Source organism: Myotis daubentonii, chromosome 14 (genome assembly GCF_963259705.1).
Source record: "Myotis daubentonii chromosome 14, mMyoDau2.1, whole genome shotgun sequence".
Taxonomy (NCBI): domain Eukaryota; kingdom Metazoa; phylum Chordata; class Mammalia; order Chiroptera; family Vespertilionidae; genus Myotis; species Myotis daubentonii.
Window position 1 is genome coordinate 27,483,871 of NC_081853.1, and position 25,436 is coordinate 27,509,306.

The window sequence follows — 25,436 nt, forward strand, 5'->3', positions numbered from 1 at the left end:
AGTAGAAGGCATTTCATACATTTAAGCAGAGCTGCTGCACAATGACTGTGTCCTTCTGCTTCTGAGAATCAAATAATCCTTTTGCTAAGGAAGAAAATCAGCTGGAACGGATACTGTCATGTCATCTTCTTGAAGAAAGCTTTCAATACAGTATGTATCTGGTTTGGGATGCATTTTATAGACTGTTAATTTCATAGAACTGCTAATAATAACAACAAAAAACCAAAACTGTTAAGCTATAGCAAAGTCAAAAATAATATTATAAAATGTGTAGCATTTCTAGATTATTTTTAAAAATCCTAATTGGTGCCGGCAGGCTTGTAGAAGAATGCATGATCAGCTGTCTGTATCAGTGCTATAACCTCTAACCACAAGCGTGTAAATGTATCCTGCTAAATGTATCTGCAGTACAGAACGGCAGATACCTCCTCAGCTGGAATGGTATTCTAATGTGAATAAATTTGCTTAAACTTAGAAGCAGAATACAATCAGGACAGAAAAATAAATTGATGCTGAGTTCGTTTGGATACATAGCTGACCAGCACGGACGATAAAAGCTAACCAGGATGCTGACCTAAATAATGTTGACTTGCAGCAGCCTACTGTACTTGCTCAAAACATAGGATATGCAAAATTATATTTCTCCTCCCTCCCCCTGCAAAAGCTAAATTGTAAAGTAACAAGCCATTAACAGAAATCCAAAAGGCTATAGTTATAGAGAGGGAGAGTACATACTGTAAGAGAAGAAATGGTGTTGTGCTGAGATGCAACGTTTCTTTGTTTCACTTTGAGGCTTATCTTAGCTACGCTTGCACGACGACATTGACATCATGGAGGTCAGGGCTGACACTGGGGTGCTATCCGTTTTATGAGTGAAATGTTTTCTGAAAATTAAATCTCATCTACTCGAACACCAAATTTCATGTCTTCTTCAATACCACCTCTCTACCCTCGCTGCAAAAGATTGATGGGGTCTAGTTTGGCTGTATGTAATAAATTGGAATCGCCTTCTGTAGAGATTCCAATACATAATTGTAGGAATTAATTTTTTAAAACAAAAACCTTTAAGAATTCTTATGCATCCCCTTTCAATCTTTTCTATCAACGCACACACGCACGCACGCGCATACAGACACACACACACACACACACACACACACACACACACACACACACACACAATTGAAGCTCAAATTGCAATGAAATGTTTAACATGTGGAACAAAAAAATGTGGAAAGAGCTGCTTATTCAGGATTTTGAAGTAACGCCTAATAAGCAAATACTGTTTTGCTACAGAACCAGTGTCACCATGTCCCCAAAGAGAGGAAAACAGCATAGCTTGCTAGAAAAATTTCCTCCATTTCCTGCCGGCAGGTAAAAAACAGAAAAGCATTTACCACGCTGAATAAAACAAGAAGTCTTTTATTTTTAAGGAAACAGAGCAGATTATTTTCCATTCCTTCTTCAGCTACAAAAAAACCATACCCACCCCCACCCTTAGATCCTGGACATAAGCCAACATTTTTATAAAATGCTATGAGACTGATTTTGAATACATAATATTTACTTTTCTTCTTCATATCTTTTCAAGGTCTTTCATTGCCTATTGCATCACCGAATATGCTAATGTTAGTTAATTTTAACTCGTGCAAAAAGAAATTAACATTTTCTGGAGTTGCTAGTTTTCTAGCGCCTCTATTTTCTATAAGGACTGGCTAAAAATAACTGGGTTAGCAAAACATTCAAACTACCCAGAATTTTTTTTAAAGGAGAAAATGTATTCGAATATCTTACTTCGGTACTAGGTTTCACAACCGACCTTTTGTTTCTGGTTTTCATTCTGTCTCCTCTCCCAGAATCCAAGTGACTTTTAGCTCAATGTGGGGAAAGTACCCCGCCCAGCTCTATCCCATACATTTTAAAGTATCCGGATGGGGCTGTCCAGATGGTCGACCATACCTGAACCACACTGAGTCCTCTTCTCTTTGGAGCACATCTCTCCCTCCCACAACTATTCCAGAAATAAACGTGGCTCTAACGGAAACACCAATGGTGGAACCATCTTCCCCACCCCCACCTCACTGCCCTATGAGCTCTGGTTAGCATTGACAGCGACAGAAAATTAGAATGGAGTGTCCTTAGGCTAATTCCTGCTGCACCACGGGGGTCGGGAATGAGAGACTATCACTCTGGGTTACAAGGTACCAGTTTAATAGAAGGTCATCTGTAAAGCAGAGTCCTGAGAGTGGGGGCGGAGGAGGCTGAAGCGAACACCTAGGCATTTGGTTCTATTAGTGTCTGTTCAGATATTCCCCATGAATAACATCTGAAAGCCAAACATTCTCATTAAAACACTCACACATTATTATCATGTAAGCTAAGTAGTCACGCTATAGAATCAACTCTAACCCCTTGGAACTCAGTTGACGCCGCCTCTTCCTGGGAAAATAAATGACAGCGACAAGGACAGTAATCCATATCAGGCTCCCAGGAGATGAGTGAACAGTGTCATGTCCCTTTACAGGAGCAGGGTGGTGAATGTGGTCAGGTCCCCTACTGGTACTGGTAAGCCAATGCCTGGGCAAGTGGTCTCCAAACCTCCTTGTGGGGTTCTGTGTCCATGCTCTGCCAAAACGAGCCTAAAAGCTATGTGTTGGTTATTTTGTGATGTTCCCAAAACACTCCACGAGCTAACGTGGTCTGTTCACCAAACCTGATGGTGTTAAACGAATTTGAACTGTAGCTGAAAGCACTCAGATGGATGAGCTTGTTTAGGCAGACATTCTCTGACTAGTAAATCCTGTTTTGTACTTTAAAAAAATCATGTGCATGCCTGAATTACGCAAGCTTTGTCATGACTACAAGTGGTAAGGGTAAGCATTCACTTATGATTTTTGTCTTTCTTTTATTTATTAAATTGAGTGGGGTGACACTGGTCAACATGAACATATAGGTTTCAGGTGTGGGTTTCTATATTCTAAGATCTGTATACTGTGTGCCCGCCACCCAAAGTCAAATCTTCTCCTGTCACCTTATATTAGGATCCCATTCACCCTCCCACCCCACCCCTTTCCCTCTGGCAACCATCTCACTGCTGTTTGTGTTCATAAGTTTCAGTTTTATACCCCACATATAAAAGCTTTTTAGCTTTTTCTGACTGACTTATTTCACTTAGCATAATGATTTTTAAAAATTCATGCTCCTCACCAGCATCCTCGGGGCTTACGCACAGACATTAATGTAAAAGACAAATCCCTTTCCCACGTTGTAAATGTTGACCTGTTTTTGCACTGGGAACCCCAAATAATCTGGCAGGAGCAGGCGGGAGAAGGCAGAACAGCAGCGAGGAAGCGTCTTTCACATAGATTAAGGCTCTCACTTGCTCCCCGTCTCATTGTTCTGCCGTCTGAGCTCATTTTATTTTCAGTCCTGTAGGTTAAAATTAAATTGCATGGCTTACGCAAAGAACATAATTCAAGTACGACCCAAGCTTGAGTCTCCATGTTTTAAAAAATGTAGTCAGGGCACGGAGTCCCAGAGGAATCCTTAGTTGATAAACATTTGGATCGGTTTGCACATTTCTTTATTCCACTCGCTGCATTAAAAATTACAGCTGGTTTCCGTTTTTACCTAATATAGATATTCAACATTTGTGGGTAAGTTTGTTATCGGGTTAGGCTGTTTTGAGCTAAATGTTTAAAAATAAAATATTTACCAAATATAACATTTTTGTTTAAATTCTTAGAATTTAAAAGTTTAAAAAAATTTTGATGAGCTTGGTTATTTTATCTATCTGTAGTGCATTTAGCCTTGGAAGCAACAAGGTTACAATCTCTCAATGGCTGAAAATGTGCTTTTGGATGATATTTTAGCCTAAATATTTTGGAAAGTCCAGTGCTACTTCGATCATCTACATTTTGCCTAGAGATCTGGGCAGGAATTTCTATTTTCTACCTTGATCAGAGCTGTCTATTAGAACGACCATTTATTGAGAACCTACTATATTCTCAATATTTTAGCTATATTATTTAATTCTAAACCAATAATCCTGCAAGGTGGAACTTAGTTATTAGTTATCATCAACTTTAGGTGAGGAACAAATTGAGATTGCTAGTCACACAGTAAATAGCACAGTGAAGACTTAAACCCACGACTAATTCCAAAGTCACATGCTCATTTGTGGTCTTTCCACTAATTCTGACAGGATAAAACCTCCTTCTTCTACATTCTGCCCTGAAGTAGGAATCTTTTTACTGTGTAGATGACTAGTCGAGGGGAACGCCCTCCCTGAAACCACAACCACCCAGGTTTATAAGAACCAGCCTCAACTCCCCAGTTCCTGAGAATTTGGGGTACCTGTTATACTGGACCAGGAGGTGGAAAAGACAGAATAAAAGAAGAGGAATGAACTAGACTTTGTTGGAAAGTTAAGGTTAGAAAACAGTAACAAATAAGCAGTAACAATTTTTTTCAGAGGTTTGTTATAATTTGGAAATGTTTCATGAGGCAAAATAAGTGGAACAGCTTACATTTCCATCTGAGCAAACTACCTCCCCTGGTGAAGCCCAATCTTTTTATGGTACAGATGGGGAAACTGAGGCTGAGAGAGATCTGGTCATTTGCTTAAGATCACACACATAATAAGTGAGTTCACCCATTTGCTGTATTAAAAAGCAAATGATCAATTAAAGAAAAGTCAGTGTAACAATCAGGACTGACCTGGTTTTCACACAGTGCTTTGGGCCTGAACAGATAACCCAAGTTGGTATTATGAGTTCCTTCCCCAATATATTTTGAAAATGGGTTTTTAAAAAGCCTAAATTTTGAATAAGAGATTTTTCTCCATCACGGTCAGTGTCTCAACTGCATCATTTTAATGATTGACTCTCTGCTGATATCTGTACATTTTGCCCCTGTTTGTAAGATCCCTTCCACCTCTGAAAGTGTGTGATTCTAAAAATTCCAGCTCCGCTTGCTTTCTGGGTCAGTTAGGCCAACCGCAGGACTCCAAGTCCCCTGCCGCCTGGTTATATGGCCAGCTGACTATCTCCCTCATTGGCAGTAATTTTATATGCCAACCAGATGGCTCTCAAAGGGGGCTTTCTAATCAACTCTATCAGCTCCACCCTGCCTGGGAATACGAGAGGAGGATTATCTTCTCTGCTCGTGAGGCAGAAGGAAGGGTTGGGTGAATAGGCATGCCTGACAAGTCTGAATTCCAGGAAGCCCCCTCCAGGTCTCAGACAGGAGCTTTCTCACCCCCATCCATGAGCATCCGTGTGTAAGACGTGGGAAGGGAGCACACATTTGATGGCAAGGATCTGGCAGCAGGCCTTGGGGACCAAACTAAAGTTACCCTCCAGGAAAGAACTGGAGGGAGAAGGGGAATGTGGACCATGTGGTTTGCAACAGAGAAAAAGTGGTACATGACTTAGGGCTGCAAGGGAGACTGTGGTGGATACCATCCCACCCCACCCTAAATTTAGCTCAGACTCTCCTGTGGGAATATCCTCAATGTCTCACCACCATTTTCAATATCACTGCCTCAGCTTTAGCAACAGAATAGTTCCTGCTTTCATTTCTCAGTGCACTTGAAATGTGGCGCTAGGGCCTTGCATGCTCTCAGAGACCCAGAGCTTTCCTGCATCTCTAATCACATGCTCATTTGTGGCCGTGACTGTTTGCCACTCCCCAAATGGAGAGCAAGTAGAACAACAGGGTCTTCTAGATCCTGAATTGGCAAAAATAAATAAATAAATAAATAAATAAATAAATAAATAAATAAATAAAAAACATATTCAGCAAGAAGATTGAGTGAGTTTCTTCTTTCTAGAGCAGTGGTTCTCAACCTTCCTAATGCCATGACCCTTTAATACAGTTCCTCATGTTGTGGTGACCCCCAACCATAAAATTATTTTCGTTGCTACTTCATAACTGTAATTTTGCTACTGTTATGAATCGTAATGTAAATATCTGATATGCAGGATGTATTTTCATTGTTACAAATTGAACATAATCAAAGCATAGTATTAATCACAAAAACAATATGTAATTATATATGTTTTCCGATGGTCTTAGGCGACCCCTGTGAAAGGGTCGTTCGACCCCCAAAGGGGTCGTGACCCACAGGTTGAGAACCGCTGTTCTAGAGAGATTGGCTACGTTGAAAAGGGAGGGTGGGCTGTAAATGAAGGTGGAGAAGGAAGAATTCTTACAGTTTAGTAAGATCCACCCCATGTGAGTGCATAATCCTCTCTTTGTATCTTTCTTCATCCTGGGCAACAAATATTCCAAGACCCCCCCTGGGAACAAACTCATTTGCTTTCTTTTTTCCCAGATAAATGACTTTGTAGTTCAGAAGGGCCACAACCATGCACCTCTTCTCCACAGAGCAGCTTAACAAGCTTCAGTGAATTTTCACTTCCTTTGGGCTGAAGATAAAAGCACACAAAGCTTATGTTGTATTGAATTATCTACCTTTACTCATATCTCAGGGTTGCCTCCGGCAAGATCTATGTATCTCCCACGGTACACAGAGCATTGACGGGTGCAACAAAGGGGCTCATGTGGGAGTGCTCTTCACCGACCAACACCAAACTTGGGAGGGGGTTCCTCTGCTTCCACCGCTACCAGTGGAATCTTCAGCTCTGTACCATGAAGCTACTTCCTAGAATTAGAGAACTCACTCCGTGAGTTCAGGCATAGACCTGGGGACTGACAGTACCAATGGAAGTCTTTCAAACACTTAATCACTGTTCACTCAGGGGAGCCACAAGTTGTCTGGAAAGCTGACCACAGGCTTTGTTGAAATCTGTCCCCTCTAGAACAGGGAAAGGGAGACAGAAGTCAGAATGACCCCACAGAGACATCAGCAATACCACTGCCTTCACAAGATGCCTCTTCCCTCAGGCCCTCGGTGGCACAGCGTGTTTCACAGCATTTTATAGAGCATGTCATTGAAACTCTCTCTCTGAGGGAGGAGAAAGTCGGGTTCAAAGAGCCTGTTGTTACAAAAGTTCTCAGCAAAAGCTGAGGATAAAAGCCATATTACTTAATTTCTGGCATTCTGCTCTTTGTAATTCAACATACTGGCTCAACTTTTAAAGATTTTTATTCCAAACTTTCACTCAAATAGGTACTTAATAAATGGCAACAGAATAAGTGAATTAATGAATAGATGCCAATATAGAGGGCTTATAACTTATTTCCCAATTCATCTCAGAAGAAAAATGTTATACTTGTTTAATTTTGTTTCATAAAAAAGCTCAACTAAATGTAATTTTAAGCAAAATAGTAAATATTGGCCAAAGTATCACCTGGGACCAAGAGTCCCTTGAGAATATCAGAGACGTAGGCTTGATTGCTATATTAAGTCAATCAGATTAAGTTTAGCCAGCGGAAGTAGCCTTTATCCTATTTGGTTTGCAAAGAAAAATCTCATGAGTTATCATGAGCAGCTAAAAATAAGTTGCAGGTTTCATTTTCCGTCGTTCAGTATGGTTTTGAAACCAAAAGGTACATAACTAGGAGGTGCACCAAGACCTACTGAAGTTCAACAATTCAAACTGCTACCCTTCTAGCACACCGTCCTGATCTGCAACTCACCGCCAGCCCAAGAAATGTACACTACCGTCCATCTCAGCATGGTCTCTTGAGATGAGTCCCCCTAATAAATAAGGCATGGCAGGAAATTGGGAGCTGAGGCCAGTTTTGGGGGACAGTGGCTTGTGTGTGTCTTAATATCCAGACAGGATGCCACATAGACATCAGCCCTATTTGCTCAGCCTCACTATTAGGTGACACTTTGGACCCCTTTGCAGAGCCAGGGAGTTAATAAAGCCAGAATTTCATTAAGATGGGGCCCTAATGTCGTTAGCGCGGCAAGTACCCCTTGCCCTAAATGCCCATGGCCTTGTGCAATTCCATACTGCACGCCCAGGCGGCTCACAATACGTTTAATTTCAAAACTGTCTTTCCAGGGCCAAGTCTGGCAAAAAGGTGTTTGACAGAGGCTAAGTGCTTCAAAGGGAAGGCAGCCATCTCTCACTAGCATTCAGCTGGGCACACGGCCCGGGGAGAGAGCCGTGCAGTTAACAGAAAGCCCTCCGCTGAATGAGATGGAGAGGGGGCAAAGAAGGGTTAATCTGCTTCCATTAGAGGAGGGGCCCTGTGATGAAGGTGAAGAGAATAATCTGTACGAAGAGCAGAGAAGACAAAGCGCCATTCCGGAAAAGGCATGATTGTGCAGGGCGAGAAGGATGGTTTGTCCTAGATTTTCACCGTGAGGCCATTTCTTAGATCTGAGTCTTTACCTCACTTTGAAGTTACAGTCTCAGGGAGGGGAAGGGGGCATAGTCACACTCAGGGCTGGAATACTTGAGCTTTGATTCTCACTGAGATGGGCGTCTCTGAGAAGCAGAGGGTGAAACCAAAGCCAACGGAGCGCTGCCACAGAAGCCTACCCATAAATCAGAAAGCGGCAAAATAAACAATAGGAGTTGCTTGTGAAAGAGAAACCAGTGGCCGATCCCTGTTTCCTGGGGCAGGGAACACCCTATTTTTTTTTTGAACTTAAAAAAAAGCAGCTTTTTAAAAATTTGCTTTTAAAAACTTTTTTGGAAATGCTTTAAGATTCGCAAAAAGTTGCAAAAATAGTGTGGCGATCATAGGCAAATCCTCTGGTGCCCAAGGCTGTGGAACAATGGGTGCAGCAGTTACTCTGGAACAATGGGTGCAGCAGCTCCCTTTGGGTTCTAGCTCCTGTGCTTCACTTGGTGCCGTCGCAGGAGATGGATGTGGACTTGGGGATGGTGATTTACAGAATCTGACATAAATGGGACTGTCAGCAGCTGAACAGTCTGGAGGCTGAACTTGAAAGTCAAATGATATGATTATTTGGCCCCCAGAAGCTGAGGTAGTACAGTAAGAAGGGCAGCCAGATATTGTCAGGTGACCAGTGGGTGTGCTCTGATGGGTTTGAGCAGAGTTGTGCAGACAGAACAGATAGTCATACCTCATTTTAGATGATGTTGAGAATTTTTTAGTTTGGTTGTTGTTTGTTTACCATGTTCTCTGCTGTAACAGAATGTTCCAAATTTTCATTTTTCAGGTGCCTCTTCTCTGACCCATTGCCCCTCCTTCGGCCAGATGAGCTGAAGGCAGCCTAGTGCATAGCACCTTTCAGATTTAAAGAGGCAGGCACAACTTGGGGGCAGGTGCCTCCCCTGATCATGAAGTTATGTAACCGGGGCTCCCATCGGTGAGGCTGAATCCATGGCAGCTCCCGTCTAGCTCTAACTTTGTCTTCTTTTCAACTCATGCCTGCCTTGACCTAAAATTTGTCCACAATGTGGGTCTTGCTCTTGCCCTGTCCTTGCTCTCTTGGCTTCTGACTCTGGACCCCACCTCTTACTCTGCTCTCCTGGCATGGATGTGCATGGCTGACTATGTCTTCCTCCATCTAACTTTAGTGTCACCACCTCCGGTTAGGGCACACTGTGGGCTGACCTCTTTAAGTGACTACCGCGGATGACCCCAGAGGGCTGCCCACACATGTCCCGAGATACGGCCCATCGGAAGGCAGATGAGAAGTCCTCTAGTGAGGCAGGAGCTCACTTCAGGAGTTAGTCTTCTTGCCAGTGCCTTCTCTCTGCTCCTCTGAGGCTGGGTGGATCCGAGAACCTTCGTCTAATCAAGTTCCAGTTTTACCTCTCCCACTATATCTCTGGATATCCACAAGGAGGTAAGTGAACTATTCTGGGTCTCAGTTATCTCATATCCTATATAATAAAAGGCTAATATGCAAATCGTCCCTTTAAGAGTTTGACCCACTGGGAATTCGATCACTCGCTATGACGTGTGCTGACTACTAGGAGGCAGCATGGAATGAAGGAAGGCCCTGGCCGGCCCTGATCACCAGCCAGGCCTAGGGACCCTACTCGTGCACGAATTTTGTCACCGGACCTCTAGTTTATAATAAGGTTTTCTGACTTCCTAGCTGAGACTCTTTTAACTATACTATACCACGAATAAGGGAAAATCTAAAATTCAGAAGCCAAAAAAGAATCTTAAAGTTAAATTCTGGTTTAGATATACTAGCTCAGGGTTCTTTAACTTTTTCTCTAATAAGTAATTGCTGAAATGAATGTTTACTTGCACACAACATATCAATAGTTCTCAAGCTCAAATGTGTATAAGGATTGGGAGGCTATATTAAAATGCGTGTTCCTAGGCCCTCTCCTTGGAGCGTCTGGGACCACTAGAGCCTAGAAGCATGCATTTTAACATGAGAAACTGAAGAGGATCTAGGATTTGAAATAGATACTGGTAACTTTTTAGAGGCTAATTTATCAATATGTATTAGGAACCTTAAACATAGGTCATTTGACCTAATGATTCAATTCTAGAAAATTTCCCTAAGATGTCCAAAAAGATTGAACTTTAAGCATGTTTACAAAATACTAGAGGAATCCACAGGCAGCGAAATTGCAAACATATACCGAAGGAATTTCTTCTCTGATACTGCTCCTAGGGCATTGGAAACTAAAGAGAAAATAAACAAATGGGACTACATCAAAATAAAAAGCTTTTGCACAGCAAAGGAAACCATCAACAAAACAATAAGAAAGCCCATTGCATGGGAGAACATATTTGCCAATGATATCACCGATAAGGGTTTAATTTTCAACATTTACAGGGAACTCATACAACTTAAGAAAAGGAAGATAAACAATCCAATAAAAAAATGGGCAATGGACCTAAATAGACACTTTTCGAAAGAGGACATACAGAAGGCCAAAAGAACATATGAAAACATGCTCAAAGTCATTAATATACGAGAGATGCAAATCAAAACGACAATGTGGTATCATCTCACACCTGTCAGAATGGCTATCATCAACAAATCAAAAAACAAGAAGTATTGGAGAGGATGTGGAGAAAAAGGAAACCTTCTGCACTGCTGGTGGGAATGCAGACTGATGCAGCCACTGTGGAGAACAGTATGGAGTTTCCTCAAAAAACTAAAAATGGTACTCCCATTTAACCCAGTGATCCCACTTCTAGGAATATATCCCAAGAAGCCAGAAACACCAGTCAGAAAGGATATATGCACCCCTATGTTCATAGCAGCACAATTCACCATAGCTAAGATTTGGAAACAACCTAAGTGCCCATCAGCAGATAAGTGGATTAAAAAACCGTGGTACATCTACACAATGAAATATTACGCTGTGGTAAAAAAGAAAGACTTCTTGCCATTTGCAACAGCATGGATGGAACTGGAGAGCATTATGCTAAGTGAAATAAGCCAGTCAGAGAAAGATAAGTACCACATGATCTCACTCATTTGTGGAATATAGAGAACAACATAGACTGATGAACAGGGACAGATCCAGAGACAGAGAAACAGCGATCAGATTTGTCAATCCCCAGAGGGAAAGTAGGAGAGGGAGGGGGTAAGGGGGAGAGATCAACCAAAGGACTTGTATACATGCATATAGGCATAACCAATGGACAGAGACAACAGGGAGATGAGAGCATGAGTGGGGGGGGGGCAGTTAATGGGGGGATGAGGACACATTTGTAATACCTTAACCAATAAAGAAATTAAAGATAAAAAATAAATTAATTTAAAAAAAGAAATAAAGAATGTTTACATATTTGTAATAACAGAGCACTAGAGGCAATCAAAATGGCCATCAATAAAAAGAATGGATAACTTAAGACGTATCAGTCCAATGAAAGCACAGTTGTGAAAAATCACATTTTCAAAGTCACTTGGAAAATGTTTACAAATACCAGTTAAGTGGAGTGAGAAAAAGCATATAAAATATCATTTCAATAATTTTTAAAAGAAGAAAAAATAAATATACAAAAAATTGGGAAAAAATACATTGAAATGTCAATAATGATTTGTTTGTTGTTTAGTGGTTGTTTTCTTCTCAATATTTTTCTGTATTTTCCAGCTTTTGTGTAGTGACTAGTTATGGCTCTTTCTATTTGAAACACAGTGATAAATTTTTTTAAAAGAAAAGACAAGGAATTTGTCTCATGTAGAATGAAAATAAAGGGAAGAGCAGTCTCTTAGGAGTCTAGGCCAGCAATGGCCTGGCTGCTGAGGAGGGCTCACATGACGGACAGACTGAGTCCAGTGTCTGGAGTGAATTTTGAGCTACATTCTCTTTTGCAAAGTAGTTTGGTATAGTCAATGCCAAGGAATTTGGGTCAAGGAGAAAGTCATTTTCACTAGACACTACTTTCTGCTACATTCAAGGATAACAGATTATAGGATCTGAGACACAGTTGAAATGATGTCTTCACTGCTCTTGGGTTGAACTCATGCTTGCTGCCTCTGTGTATAATCCCCCCACCTTACACATACCCTTACCCCATCACACCAAGCAGACAGACTGCGGTCGTGACTACGGGCTTCGGACAGATGGTGGGCTCCTTTCTGGCATGAGAGACAACACCCAGGGTCAGTGCTTCTATGGGGTGATTTCAAAGCCTTCTTTGGCCAACGCACTGGGAGCTCCAGAAAACGCCAGGAAACAAATGTTTTTGGCAGAGAGATGTCCTCCTCACAGATTTCAGTGAATCCTGGTCAGAACTCTCTCTGATAAGATTAGAAGACTTGTAGTTAGGCCTCTGGCCTAGAGTCAAACCTTTCCAAACGTCCTTGAAATTTTCACACCACATGCTTTGGTGAGTTAGGGAGTGGTGCCAAAGATCTCAGATGAAAGTCAATTTAGACAGACCAAAACAAAAAAATTAAAATAATGATACTTACAATACTAATAGCAATATCAAAAGCGAAAACACCAATGCTGACCATAATTATGGTAATTATTTTCATTAACACCTTGACTTGCCATGCATTTTTCTCAGTTGCCCACACCATTTCACATCTATTACCTTACTTACTCTGACAGAATCTCAGTTTTACATTTTTAAAAAATACCATTTCAGAGGCGGGAGGAAGCTTTAAAGTTCTCATGAAAACCAGACCCTTTTTGAGTTAAAAACAAAACCCTGAAGTCTTCATGTGGTGTTTTCCAACTGAGTTCTTGACAAGAAATCAGGGGATTTCAGCATGAGAAATTACGAAGCCCTATTACCATGAATTCTTAACTTTGGGGACGATGATGTGGCCTTATTGCAAAATTCTCTAAAGGGAGTAATAGAAGATTTATAATGCTGACCCAGGGTAAGAAGGGGGCTTGTACTTTTGTGCTATAAAAACTATAAAACCTCTGGGGGTAAAAAAGAACTGACTGGTCTGTGGGCACGGCCTGGTAGTTGCTACGCTCAGTCCACATCTGCTCACCATGAATCAACGAGTACAGGCTAAGCCCCTTGGATGATCAAGGTTCTGAAAAGACAATGGTGCCTCAAATTTGAACTCTACTCCTCATGTGGAATTAAAAGTTTAAAAATAATAAAATTAAAATTTAAAAAGCTCAAGAAAATCTAGCTTCTCCCATGGTATCTACTTTGACGCTTTTTTGAAAATGTGGGAGATCCAAATATTTACAACGTTGGTATTTGTTACCCCTGCCTTACTGGTGTGTCTGTACCAACACTGCGGAGGGGTCATGGTGACAGTAGTGGAAGTCTGATTTGGCGGTCGCATACTTCTCCCTGCCATGCTATTCAGCTAAACCAGTGGTTCTCAACCTTCCTAATGCCGCGACCCTTTAATACAGTTCCTCATGTTGTGGTGACCCCCAACCATAAAATTATTTTCGCTGCTACTTCATAACTGTAATTTTGCTACTGTTATGCATCGTAATGTAAATATCTGATATGCAGGATGTACTTTCATTGTTACAAATTGAACATAATTAAAGCATAGTGATTAATCACAAAAACAATATGTAATTATATATGTGTTTTCCGATGGTCTTAGGCGACCCCTGTGAAAGGGTCGTTCGACCCCCAAAGGGGTCGCGACCCAGAGGTTGAGAACCGCTGAACTAAACATTAGAAATCAGGAGGTTGACCTCACCCTGCCTCCACCAGACACACACTCCTAGGTCAATTCCTGCATATTAAGTGCTTGGAGGAGCCATTATCACATGGCAGTTGAAATGAACAAGCTGAATGGACCCTGGCGCTCTTCCTCCTTGACTGTGGCCTTTGCCCTGCCTTTCCTGGTAGACTCCGTTGATCCGGGACTTTCAACAACAGATCATCTCCACTTGGCTCCAGCTTTTGAAACCTGGCACTTGTTCTCTACTTTCTCCTTTGGCGGAACCCACCCAGCAGGCATTGCCTTCCCCCACCAACCTGGTCTCATCTGGAGCTTACCCCACTAGCCCAGCCGGCTCTAGCTCAGTGGACACTTTCAGGGCCCAGCAACCCAAGAAAATGGACTTTCAGAGGTTGTGGCATTACTGTAACACTTCAACTTGTTATTCAGCCCACACCGGATGGAGGGTGGGGGGGCAGGGCCTGGGCCAAGGCCAGGCAGCAGTAATAGGAGATCAGACATCAGACTCCATGAGAGCCTGAGAGGCTGTGTCACATCAGCCAGTAGCTGGCTTTCCCGCACGTGGACAATGTGTATTCTTCAGGGTGTGGGTGTGGGTGCAGGTGCCCAAGATGTCCAGTCCAGGGTGAAATTAAATCAGAAACCAGAGTGTCTAGCCAGATATTGAGAACACAACTAGAGAACTAGGTACCAGACAGCTCAGGCAAAGCCTGTTGTCCACTTTTAGTACATGTGCTGCTGAAGCGAGCATATATAGTCCATTTGTATTGCAGATCTTTATGATGCCGTAGGGGGCATCACAAGGCATCCTCCACATAGTATTTACCAGGGAGGGGAATACTGCACTAAGACCCACAATGGTGGAAAGGCTAAATAAAATATAAAATTAGTTCCAGGGTTCTCTAAACAGGGCTTATAACTTTATCATTCATTGTTTCAGTAAATACTTCAAACCTTGTCCTGAAAAGAAAAAAGCTAGAATTATATATCAAATCTTTAGGGTAGCAATAATCTCCCCAGCTTGAGTCTTCCTGGTCTACTTTTAAATGTTTCTCTCACAACTTGGTTTGGGGATCCGATCTTAGTCAGGATTCCCTCTCCTCCCTGTTTCCACACCCACCCTCCCCGCATGCCAACATTAAAAAGTGTGCCAAGATCTGGAGCAGATCAGGCAGGGTAGCTTCCCGAGCTCCTAGGGGCAGCCAGACCATAAGCTAAAGAAACCACGAGCTTTCCTATGGTCCACTGGGCTCCAAGTTGGGGGAACCGAATTCTGTTGGACAATTCCAACTAGCATGACTAGACCCAGGACCAGGGGACAAAGCCAGAATGACCTACCCCACGGGGACCCTGTACAGCAAACTAAGGGGAAGAATGTCCTTCCTGGCTCACTGGCCACTGGTGACACGGTGGCGCTCATGGACAGACTCAGGGTCAGAATGGACAGAGGCATCTTGAAAAGTCTTACCCACTGCTCTTTGTCCACAGAGCCAGATGTTACCTACGAGTGTCAGTTAAAGAAATTCTAACTATCGGACAATTTTTTACTTCTCTCACGGCTTCATTCTGCTATCTTATCCTTGAGAATCTAAGTTCTGTATTATGCTGGGCCAAAGAGGACTACCTCCTCTCCAGATACTCTCCAGGGCATCTCTGGGAAGTGGCTCCCACCCCAACCCAGGGACTACATTTCTCGGACCCATTTGCAGCCAGATGTGGCCGTGTGATAGAGTTTTAGTCAACCGAATGTGAGTAGAAGTGATGTACATCACATCTAGGCATGGCCCATGAAAACCTCCTGTGTGCACTTTTTCATGCTTTTTTCCTCTTCTACTGAGAAATGGAAATAGTCCCACATGACCTTGAAAACCACATGCTGAAGAAGGTGGGGCATCTCTCAATCTCTGTCTCTGAATGTATGAGAGAGAGATGCCCCACTAACTTGCAGTGTCACATGAACAAGAAATAAACTTCTCATATTAGCATAACCAATGGACATGGACACTGGGGCGGTGGGAGCTTGTCCTGGGGGGCGGGAGTGGCGGGGGAGGGTCAATCAGGGAAAAGGAGACATATGTAATACTTTAAAAAAGGAAAAAAAAAAAGAGAAATAAACTTCGATTAGAGCCATTAAACATTTTTCGGTCTATTATAGAAATTAGCCTATTCTAATTATTACCTATCCTTTTTATTTTCTTCTTCTTCTTTTTTTCTTTTTGGTTAATCTTCACCAGAGGATATTTGTTTCCAATTGATTTTTAGAGAGAGAAGAAGGGAGGGAGGGATGGGGAAAGAGAGAGACACATTGATTGGTTGCCCCCTGACTAGACTGGGGATGGAACCAGCCACCCATGTACAGGCCCTTGATCAAGAATTGAACCTGTGACCCCTTTGGTGCCCGGGCCAAAGATCTAACCATTGAGCACACCAGCCATGGCTACATATCCTTTTTGATACTCAGCTGTTATTGTGTGCAGAAGTCCCCATGCCTTCTCCCTTTACCCTAAATTTCACTGCAAACCAAAAGAACCGAGTTAGTAAACTTAATTTAAGTAGCCTTTAGATATAAATGACACTCACCAAGTTGGTGGTCAGAGTATTCAGATCTTGTAGCCAGATGAACAGTGTAGCAAAGCCTCAACTTCAAGACAACCTGATGTATTAAAATGAAACAAAAAGTAAAATGTAAGATCTACAGAACAGATATATTAGAGTGTAATGGTTAATTCCTAAAGGGAATTGCCAGTTTCCAAAGGAATTCACCACTGTTTTGCAGTAAATGACAAGCTTCCCCATTGCTTTTAAAATAAAATTCATTTTTAATATACCCTCCACACACCAATCATTATAAAACATAATTTATTTATTTTTATTGATTTCAGAGAGGAAGGGAGAGATAGAAAGATCAGTGATGAGAGAGAATCATTGATCAGCTGCCTCTTGCACACCCCACACTGGGGATGGAGCCCACAACCCAGGCATGTGCCCCTGGCCGGAATCGAACCCGGGACCCTTCAATCCGCAGGCCGACGCTCTATCCACTGAGCCAAACTGGCTAGGGCTAAAACAGAATTTATAAAGAACAAGTCTACTAAGCCAAGTAAGATATACAAAGAGTAGATGTTGACTGAGGGAATGATTTTGGAAGCTAGGGAACCTAGGTATGATTTCCATGCCTACGTGCTCTGCAGTTCTTTTATACACATTAAGACTTTTCTCTCAGGAACTTACCTTTCCTGGGTAGGAGCTTTCAGAGCTTGTAAAATTATAGGCTATGCAAAGGCTTAAGATTTTTATAGGTGAAGTTAAAGCAGACTCTAGGGATACATTATAGTGTCTTTGTGTTTTATATCACCCTAGGTGGCACAAGAAAATAAGCTCTGTGTAAACAGGGCAATGTGACATGGAGGTGCCCGCACCAGGACAACCAGGGACAACCAGGGACAAACAGAGACATGCTCTGTAAAGGCGGCAGGTTGGGGATGTTTTCTTATCAGAGCTGCCATCTTTTACCAGGTTAAGTGCGAAAATATCATTTGACGGCACAGGGCACATATTTGCCTAGAACAGGGCTTATTTTTGTATCCGATTACTCAGTATAAGCTCCAGGAAGCAAACAGTTCAGAACTCTGAACAAACACTCTGGCAGTCCAACACAGAGCGCCAGGGCTGGCGGGAGGAGGAAGAGGAGACAAAACAAGAGTGGTGACAGGGAAGGCTCAGCTCGGGCCATTTCCCCCGGGGTTTCAGTCTTGGTGTAGAGAAATATTTTTGAGAGGAAATGTGTCCTTGTCTGGGCCTGTGGAGAAGAGAGAGATTAAATAGGTCCCTTCAGTGCTGTATTTGGAGGGTCCCCACTCACCCCTCTGGCCTGGGCCTGCTGAGCCTTAGGTGTCAGGGAACAAGATGGCACCCACATGAAGGTGCCCACCTGAGGGGCGCGGAGTGAGGGGGCCCAGGCGGGCCTTCACTTACGCGGAGGTGCTGTCTCTTCTGAAACCCAGATGCTGCCAACTCCCTGGGCTCAGGAGTGAGAACCGCTTTCTTGCTCTGGGTTCTTCACTTCTCGTCGAAATCAGCTCCACATATTTTTCTCATGATGTCAACCATTCTGACTCCTTACGTTCTGAAAGTTGATCTACAAGTAAAACCTTCCATGAGGCTTTAAAAAATATATATAAAAAAAGAAAAGAAAAGTGTGCTGTGGGGAGATGGCGAGGAGCAGAGAGGCAGTGCCTCCTGATTTTGAGGTTTGCTGCAGCTGCGAATGCCACTCCCCAGGCAGTTTCCTGGCTGCAGAGGGAGGCCAGTGGCCGGCGTGGGTGACGTCAGGGCCAGGCCTGAGTCATCACCAGAGGCCGGGCCGCCCTGCCACTCGGAAGGGGACAAAAGGAACCTTTGATGTCCAGGACCCTCCTCTCGCTGTACTGAGCAGCAGGCTAGAACATTCCAGCCGCTTCCCCACCCCCGGCCACCCTTCCTCCTTCCGGAACAGTACCAGGCAACTCAGCAAGGCCTCCCCAAGGGATGTGGCCCTCCTGCGTGGCAGAGGCATGGCCGCTCTCTGTCAGAGAGACGCAAGGGAGAGCGTTTCTCTGAGGATTCTCACCTCCCCCGCTTCCTGGTGGCGCTCACTCACCCAGGGAGTTGCCGGGGTATTAAAGGAGACGTGGCAATGCAGAGGACGGTCTTGTTGCTCTCCCTGGGCAGGACCCAGGGGTCAGTGTCTATTCCTGTCTGCTTGTGTGCGATGGTCCTGGGCTTCCGTTCTCTTCTCTCTGGGTGCCGGTGTGAGCTGGCACTTCCTGGATTTAAGAGGGAACCGCTCTTTAGGAGGGGTATTTATATCCCAGGGCCCGGTGCGGGGCTCAGTAAGTACATGATGGTGAACGGGCGATTATTTTAAAACGTAGTAGAGAACATATATGGAATACTTACGGTGAATGTTTGACCTTTTGTGCCAGGTACTTCATAAAGATGATTTCATTTATTACCCTGTTATCATTTCCTGTTCTCTAGCTGAGAAAGTGAATGCTCAGAGAGACGCAGACATGTCTCTGAAGCCTCACAGCTGGTGAGTGGCAGAGCCTGGATGGTCTGGTCCCAAATCCTGTGCTCTTCATCACTACGCTGAGAGGCTGGAGTGAGTGACTGAAGAATGACCAAGGGCAGCCTGTCCAGGTGAGGGGGTTGGAAAGGTAACCATGAGGCTTAAAACCAAATTCTTCAAAAACTAGTGGAGCAATTAGGGATGACCTCTCTGGGGTAGAAGGTGTCATGCCCTCTCCATAGGTCAACACCGGGTCTGAGGGTCGGTGGGATACCCACAGTGACAGGAGGGTCCAAGAGGGGGTGAGAAGCTAGCACGAGAACAGAAAGCCAGGCAGGTCTGGTGACATGGGGTGGATGAGGAGTCACAGTGGACAGAGGCCCTCAGAGGTGTGGCTGGAGGGTCTGTGCAGCTAAAGGCTCACGTTTGGGGCAGGCCCAAAGACTACATGATAGCTCTCTGAAAGCCTGAAAATGAGAGAGAGACGGAACGATGATGTAGCTTCAAAGTGTGAGGTGGGGCTGGAAGTGACAGGGAGCAAGACGGGGCCTGACATAACAGTTACTGTCCTTAACACCGTCCTGCCAGGACTCAGCTGCCTCTCTGGGACTGGGTGAGCGTGCTGTCAGTGGTGGTGCTCAAGTCCAGGCAAGGACGGGTGGCTTCAGTGGTACCTTCTCCCTCTGTGGTTTATGATTCTGTGGTTTGTACTTTCCGACAATTCTTCTAGGAACAACCAGAAGTTCCAGCCCCTTACGGAAGGGGGTAGGGAATTGGTGGCCTCAGTAATGTCACGCCATAGCTTTCCTTCCCACAGTGGGGCCGATGGCTGGTCACAGGACCCCTCTCCTTGGCTCAGGAAATGGATGCAGTTACCTTGTTCTGGGAGGTCTGCTGGTTGCCACGCTGAGGAATTAAACTTGTGCTATGGGGCCAGACTCCCCAGCAGGTGGAATCAGCAGAGGTGAATTTCCGAAGGGAGAAATTCACCACCATTTCATCAAGAGAGAAGCAAGAACTGACCAGGGTCACTGTCAACATGCACACAGAGCCTGACCTTGGGCTGAGCTGAGGAAAGCGCTTTAAGTTCCAGGCATTTTTGGCAGAAGGACTTGTTTATTCTTCTCTACTCTCTCTCTGCAGAAAATGCCTATGGGCACCTCCCCACTCTGTTTCCTCAAAGGCTCAGTGGCCTTGCTTGCTTCACATACACAGGTATTTATTCCTTAAAATGAACAGAGGCTGATTTTTTTTTTTTTTTAGCCTCTCTTGTGGGACCAGGATAACATGAAGAGAAGAAGAAAGGAGAGAAGAAATGATGAGTGAAAGCTTAAGTGAGACATAGATCCTCGCACTGCATGCTCTGGGGTTGGTTGGAACAGAGGATAAAAATCAAAGAACTGGACAAAACATCTCTTTGAGGACACAGAGGAGTAAGTGATGACACCCTTAACCTCTACTCCGTCTGGAGAACCCACCACCTTGGTTATAAAAATGAAGTTCTACTGATAATTATAAAAATAAAATGTTTACAAGTTCAAGGAATTCCTTGGAAGACTTGTTTATACTTGCTGCCCCCAATTTCTCTCATTTCATTCACTTAAAAAAACCCACACAATTTGCTAAGATATCATTTACACACCATGAAATTAACCCATTTAAAATGTGCCATTCAATGGATTTTAATATATGTATTTGCAGAATTGTGTGACCAGTAATCTAATTTTAGAACATTTTTATCACCCCAAAAAGAAACCTTGTACCCATTATCAGTCATGCCTCCTTTGCCTCCACCCACAGCCTTAAGTAAACATTAATTTTCTTTCTGTCTCTATAGATTTGCCTCTTCTGGACATTTCATATAAATGGATTCATATAATATTGTCTTTTATGTCTGGCTACTTTCACTTAGCATAATGTTATCCAGGTTCATTCTTGTAGATGATATCAGTATTTCATTCCTCTTTATGCCTGCATAATATTCCATTGTGTGGATATACCACATTTTGTTTATTCATACACTGATTGATAAACATTAAAGTTGTTTGCATTTTTGGCAGTTATGAATAATACTAGAGGCCCGGTGCACAAAAATTTGTGCATTCGGGGGGGCGGGGGGGTCCCTCAGCCCGGCCTGTGCCCTCTTGCAGTCTGGGACCCCTTGGGAGATAACGACCTGCTGGCTTAGGCCTGCTCCCGGGTGGCAGAGGGCAGGCCCAATCCCTAGGTGCAGCCCCTGGTCGGGCTCAGAGCAGGGCTGATTGGGGAGTTGGGGCGCCGCCCCCTGTCATGCACAGAGCAGGGCGATCGGGAGGTTGTGATGCTACCCTGAGTCACGCTCAGGGTAGGGCCAATTGGGGGGTTGGGGCACTGTCCCCTGTCACACTCAAGGCAGGGTTGATGGGGAGGTTGCGGCGCCATCCCCTGTCACGCACAGAGCAGGGCCAATCAGGGGGTTGGGGCACTGCCCCCTGTCACTCACAGAGCAGGGCCCATCAGGGGGTTGGGGCGCCGCCACTCACACTCAGGGCAGGGCCGAGGGGGAGGTTATGGCTCTACCCCGTCACACACAGAGCAGGGCCCGTGGGGGGGGGGGGGGGCGGTTGGGGCGCTGCACCCTGTCATACACAGAGCAGGGCCGATCAGGGGGTTGGGGCTCCTCACCCTGTCACACACAGAGCCGCAGGGCGATCAGGGGGTTGGGGAGCTCCCCCCTATCAGGCACAGAGCAGGGCTGATCAGGGTGTTGGGGCGCCTTCCCCTGTCACGAACAGAGCAGGGTGGATAGGGAGGCTGTGGCCCCGCCCCCTGTCACACACAGAGCCGCAGGGCGATCAGGGGGTTTGGGCACTGCCCCCTGTCACGCTGATCCTGGTGCTAGGAGGCATATTACCCTTTTACTATATAGGGTAGAGGCCTGGTGCACGGGTGGGTGCCAGCTGGTTTGCCCTGAAGGGTGTTATGGATCAGGGTGGGGGTCCCCACTGGGGTGCCTGGCCAGCCTGGGTGAGGGGATGATGGCTGTTTGCAGCTGGTCACACACCCTTCAGGGTGGGGGTCCCCACTGGGGTGCCTGGCCAGCCTGGGTGAGGGGCTGAGGGCTGTTTTCAGGCTGGGGGTGACTGAAGCTCCCAACCGCTCCTTTTTTTCTTTTTTTAAATATATTTTATTGAGTTTTTACAGAGAGGAAGGGAGAGAGATAGAGAATTACAAACATCAATGAGAGAGAAACATTGATCAGCTGCCTCTTGCACATCTCCTACTGGGGATGTGCCCGCAACCCAGGTACATGCATGCCCTTGACCGGAATCGAACCTGGAACCTTTAAGTCCACAGGCCGACGCTCCATCCACTGAGCCAAACCGGTTTCGGCTCTTTTTTTCTTTTTTATTCTGGGCCAGCTTTAGCTTTGAGGCTTGGCTCCAGCTCTTAGGCCTCCACTGCTGAAAGCAGGTTTCTGGCCTTTGCTTACAATGTTGCGATCCTGCTGGCTGAAGCCCGGGACTAAAGCAGGTTTCTGGGGTTTTGTTTAGCTTCTATATTTGTTACATAGTTGCTTAGAGTTGCAGCTCAGAGGCCTGCAGTGGCAGCCGGGGAACATTGGAGTCCTCCGTCACTGAAGCAAGCAAGCCTCATGTTAGTTTCAAGCTGCCTGGCTGCCAGCCGCCATCTTGGCTGGCAGTTAATTTGCATATCTTGCTGATTAGCCAATGGGAAGGGTAGCGGTCGTACGCCAATTACCATGTTTCTCTTTTATTATGTAGGATTGCCACAAATGTTTGAGTACAAGTATTTATAAGGACATATGTGTTCATGTCTCTTGGGTAGATAGAGAATTGCTGGGTTATAAGGTCACTAACTCTATGTTTAACATTTTGAGGAAATGACAAATTCCCTAAGTGCTGCATCATTTTATATTCCCATTAGCGATGTGTGAGAGCTCTGATTTCTCCACATCCTCACCAAAAATTATTTTTTAAAGTATAGTTGATATACAATATTATATTAATTTCAGGTATACAACATAGTGATTTGACATTTATATACCTTGTGATGTGATCACCACAATAAGTCTAATAACCATCTGTACCTTACAAAGTTATGATACCATGGCCTATTTTCCCTATGCTAAACACTACATTCACATGACTTATTTTGTAACTGGAATTTTGTACCTCTTATTTCTCTTTACATTTTTCACCCATCCCTCCATGCCCCTCCCCTCACCTATACTCTTATTGTCTATCGTTTCTACTCTAGCCATCCTAGTGGGTATGATGTGGTATCTCATTTTGACTTTGATTTGCATTTCCCTAAAGACTAATGATGTTGAACATCTTTTCATGAACTTATTGGCCATTTGTATATCTTCTTTGCTGAATTATCTACTCAAATCCTTTGTCTATTTTTAAATTGGATTATTTGTCTTCTTATTTTTTGACTTATAGGGATTCTTCATATATTCCAGATATACATACATATGCTTTGTAAATATTATCTCCCTGCCTGTGGGTTACCACTTCACTTTCTTTATGGTATTCTTTGAAGTAGAAAAGTTTTTCATTTTGACAAAGTCTAACTTATCAATCTTCTCTTTTACCACTTGTGCTTTTGGCGTTATATCTGAGAAACCATTGTCTAACCCAAGGTCGTAAAGAATTACACCTGAGTTTTCTTCTAAGAGTTTTATAGTTTTAGTTCTTACATTTAGGTGTGTGATCCACTTTAAGGTAATTTTTATGGTGTATGGTAGGAATTCAAATTATTCTTATCATGTGGATATCCAGTTGTCCCAAAAGCATTTGTTGAAAAAACTATTCTCACAAAAAATTCTGTACATCTAAAACTGTTCTAAAATTAAAAGTTCATTTTAAAAAAATACAGGGTGCTCCCATATATACACACTTTAATAGCTGATAACTCAGTTGATGTTTCTTTCTTTTCAGCCATACTAAGCTTTGAACAAAGGAAATTCATCCTAAAATGCTACTGGGAAATTGAAAACACTGTTGAAGTACAAACACTGCCTTTATAATTATTTTGAGACACCCTCTATCAGCTGATAACTCACTTAATTTTCACTCCTTTTCAGGTTTAACTGACTTCAAATGAGTGAAGCCAGACTAAGCTTTGAACAAAGAAAATTTATCCACTAGACTTTTTTTTATGGAGATACATAAAAGATAAAGTTTACAGTACAAAACCAGCAACAGTTGACAAATTGAGGGTGTGGAAATACCAAACGAAATGATTCTTGATGTTTTTCGATTCCATTGCTTCATGTTATTAGCAGTGCCTGGACCAGAAGGGTCATCAGTTTGAAAACAGACATTGACCAAAATTTTTTTAAACTTCTGTAGATTATTTTAGATTTTGAAAAGAAACTGTATATTAATAAACACTGACTTTATAATCAAAGTGTGTATATATATTTCTTAGTACATGCTATGTATTCTTTTCCCCATTGAAGTGCATTGGCCCTTTGTCAAAAATCAACCAACCATGAATATTAAAGGTTATGTTTGGACTCTTAATTCTATTTCATTGATCTAGATACCTATTGTTATGCTAGTACCATGCTGTTTTTATTCCTATAGCTTCATATCCATCAACTTTGGCTATTTCAAGACGGTTTTGGCTATTCTGGATTCCTTGCATTTACATATAATTTTTAGGATTATCTTTTCAAGTTATGAAAAAAATCTAGCTGGGATTTTGATAGAGATTGTGTTCTATTTGTAGATAAATTTGGGAAGGATATCTGTCTTAACAACATTAAGTCCTCTGATCCATGAACCTGGATAGCCTTTCCATTTATTTAGATCTTTAATTTCTTTCAATGTTTGGTCATTTTCAGTGTGCAAGTCTTACAGTCCTTTTGTTAAATCTCATCCTATGTATTTTATTTTTAATTGATAGTATAATCTTTGCTTATGATCTTGTTGAGAGCTTATAATTTGGAGATTAAAAGACCTAAATTTTAGTCCTGGCTCCACCGTTTATGGAAGCTCTATGTCCTTAAGACTATTTAGGCTGTGTCAGCCTCCTTTCTTTAATCTGAGCTAAGGAAATAATATATCACCTCATGGTTTGTTATGCAGATAAAATAAGATAATGCTATGCTATCCTATTGAGACTATGAGCCAGTCTCAGAGTGGTGCTGCAATCTAAGAAACCCAGTCCAGCCACCAAGAAGTAATGTCAAATTAACTCATATTCCAGGGGTGGGCAAACTTTTTGACTCGAGGGCCACAATGGGTTCTTAAACTGGACCGGAGGGCCGGAACAAAAGCATGGATGGAGTGTTTGTGTGAACTAATATAAATTCAAAGTAAACAGCATTACATAAAAGGGTACGGTATTTTTTTTTTTTTTTTAGTTTTATTCATTTCA

General features: G+C 43.3%; 1 protein-coding gene and 1 long non-coding RNA gene across 7 annotated transcripts in view; one reads left to right on the forward strand and one right to left on the reverse strand.

Moving 5' to 3' along the window:
• ZBTB38 (zinc finger and BTB domain containing 38) overlaps positions 1-25,436 on the reverse strand; it is a 125,939-nt gene that overhangs the window by 55,881 nt on the left and 44,622 nt on the right. For 3 of the 4 annotated variants that reach the window (XM_059663763.1, XM_059663757.1, XM_059663760.1), the window contains exons 4-6: positions 18,633-18,798; positions 17,969-18,131; positions 16,574-16,646 (exon numbers count right to left, since the gene is read on the reverse strand). The gene's annotated coding sequence lies outside the window, so the exon portion shown is untranslated. Of the gene's footprint in view, positions 1-16,573; positions 16,647-17,968; positions 18,270-18,632; positions 18,799-25,436 lie in introns of those variants that run through there. The other variant, XM_059663758.1, reaches the window with a different exon arrangement.
• Positions 21-24,676, forward strand: LOC132215488 (uncharacterized). Of its 3 annotated transcripts, XR_009448533.1 has the most exons (4): positions 21-150; positions 9,110-9,742; positions 20,307-20,476; positions 24,136-24,676. It is a non-coding gene; the product is annotated as an uncharacterized LOC132215488 (long non-coding RNA). The 3 variants fall into 3 exon arrangements; XR_009448532.1 differs by lacking the exon at positions 24,136-24,676 and having other exon boundaries at positions 20,307-21,093; XR_009448531.1 differs by lacking the exons at positions 20,307-20,476; positions 24,136-24,676 and adding an exon at positions 10,532-10,968.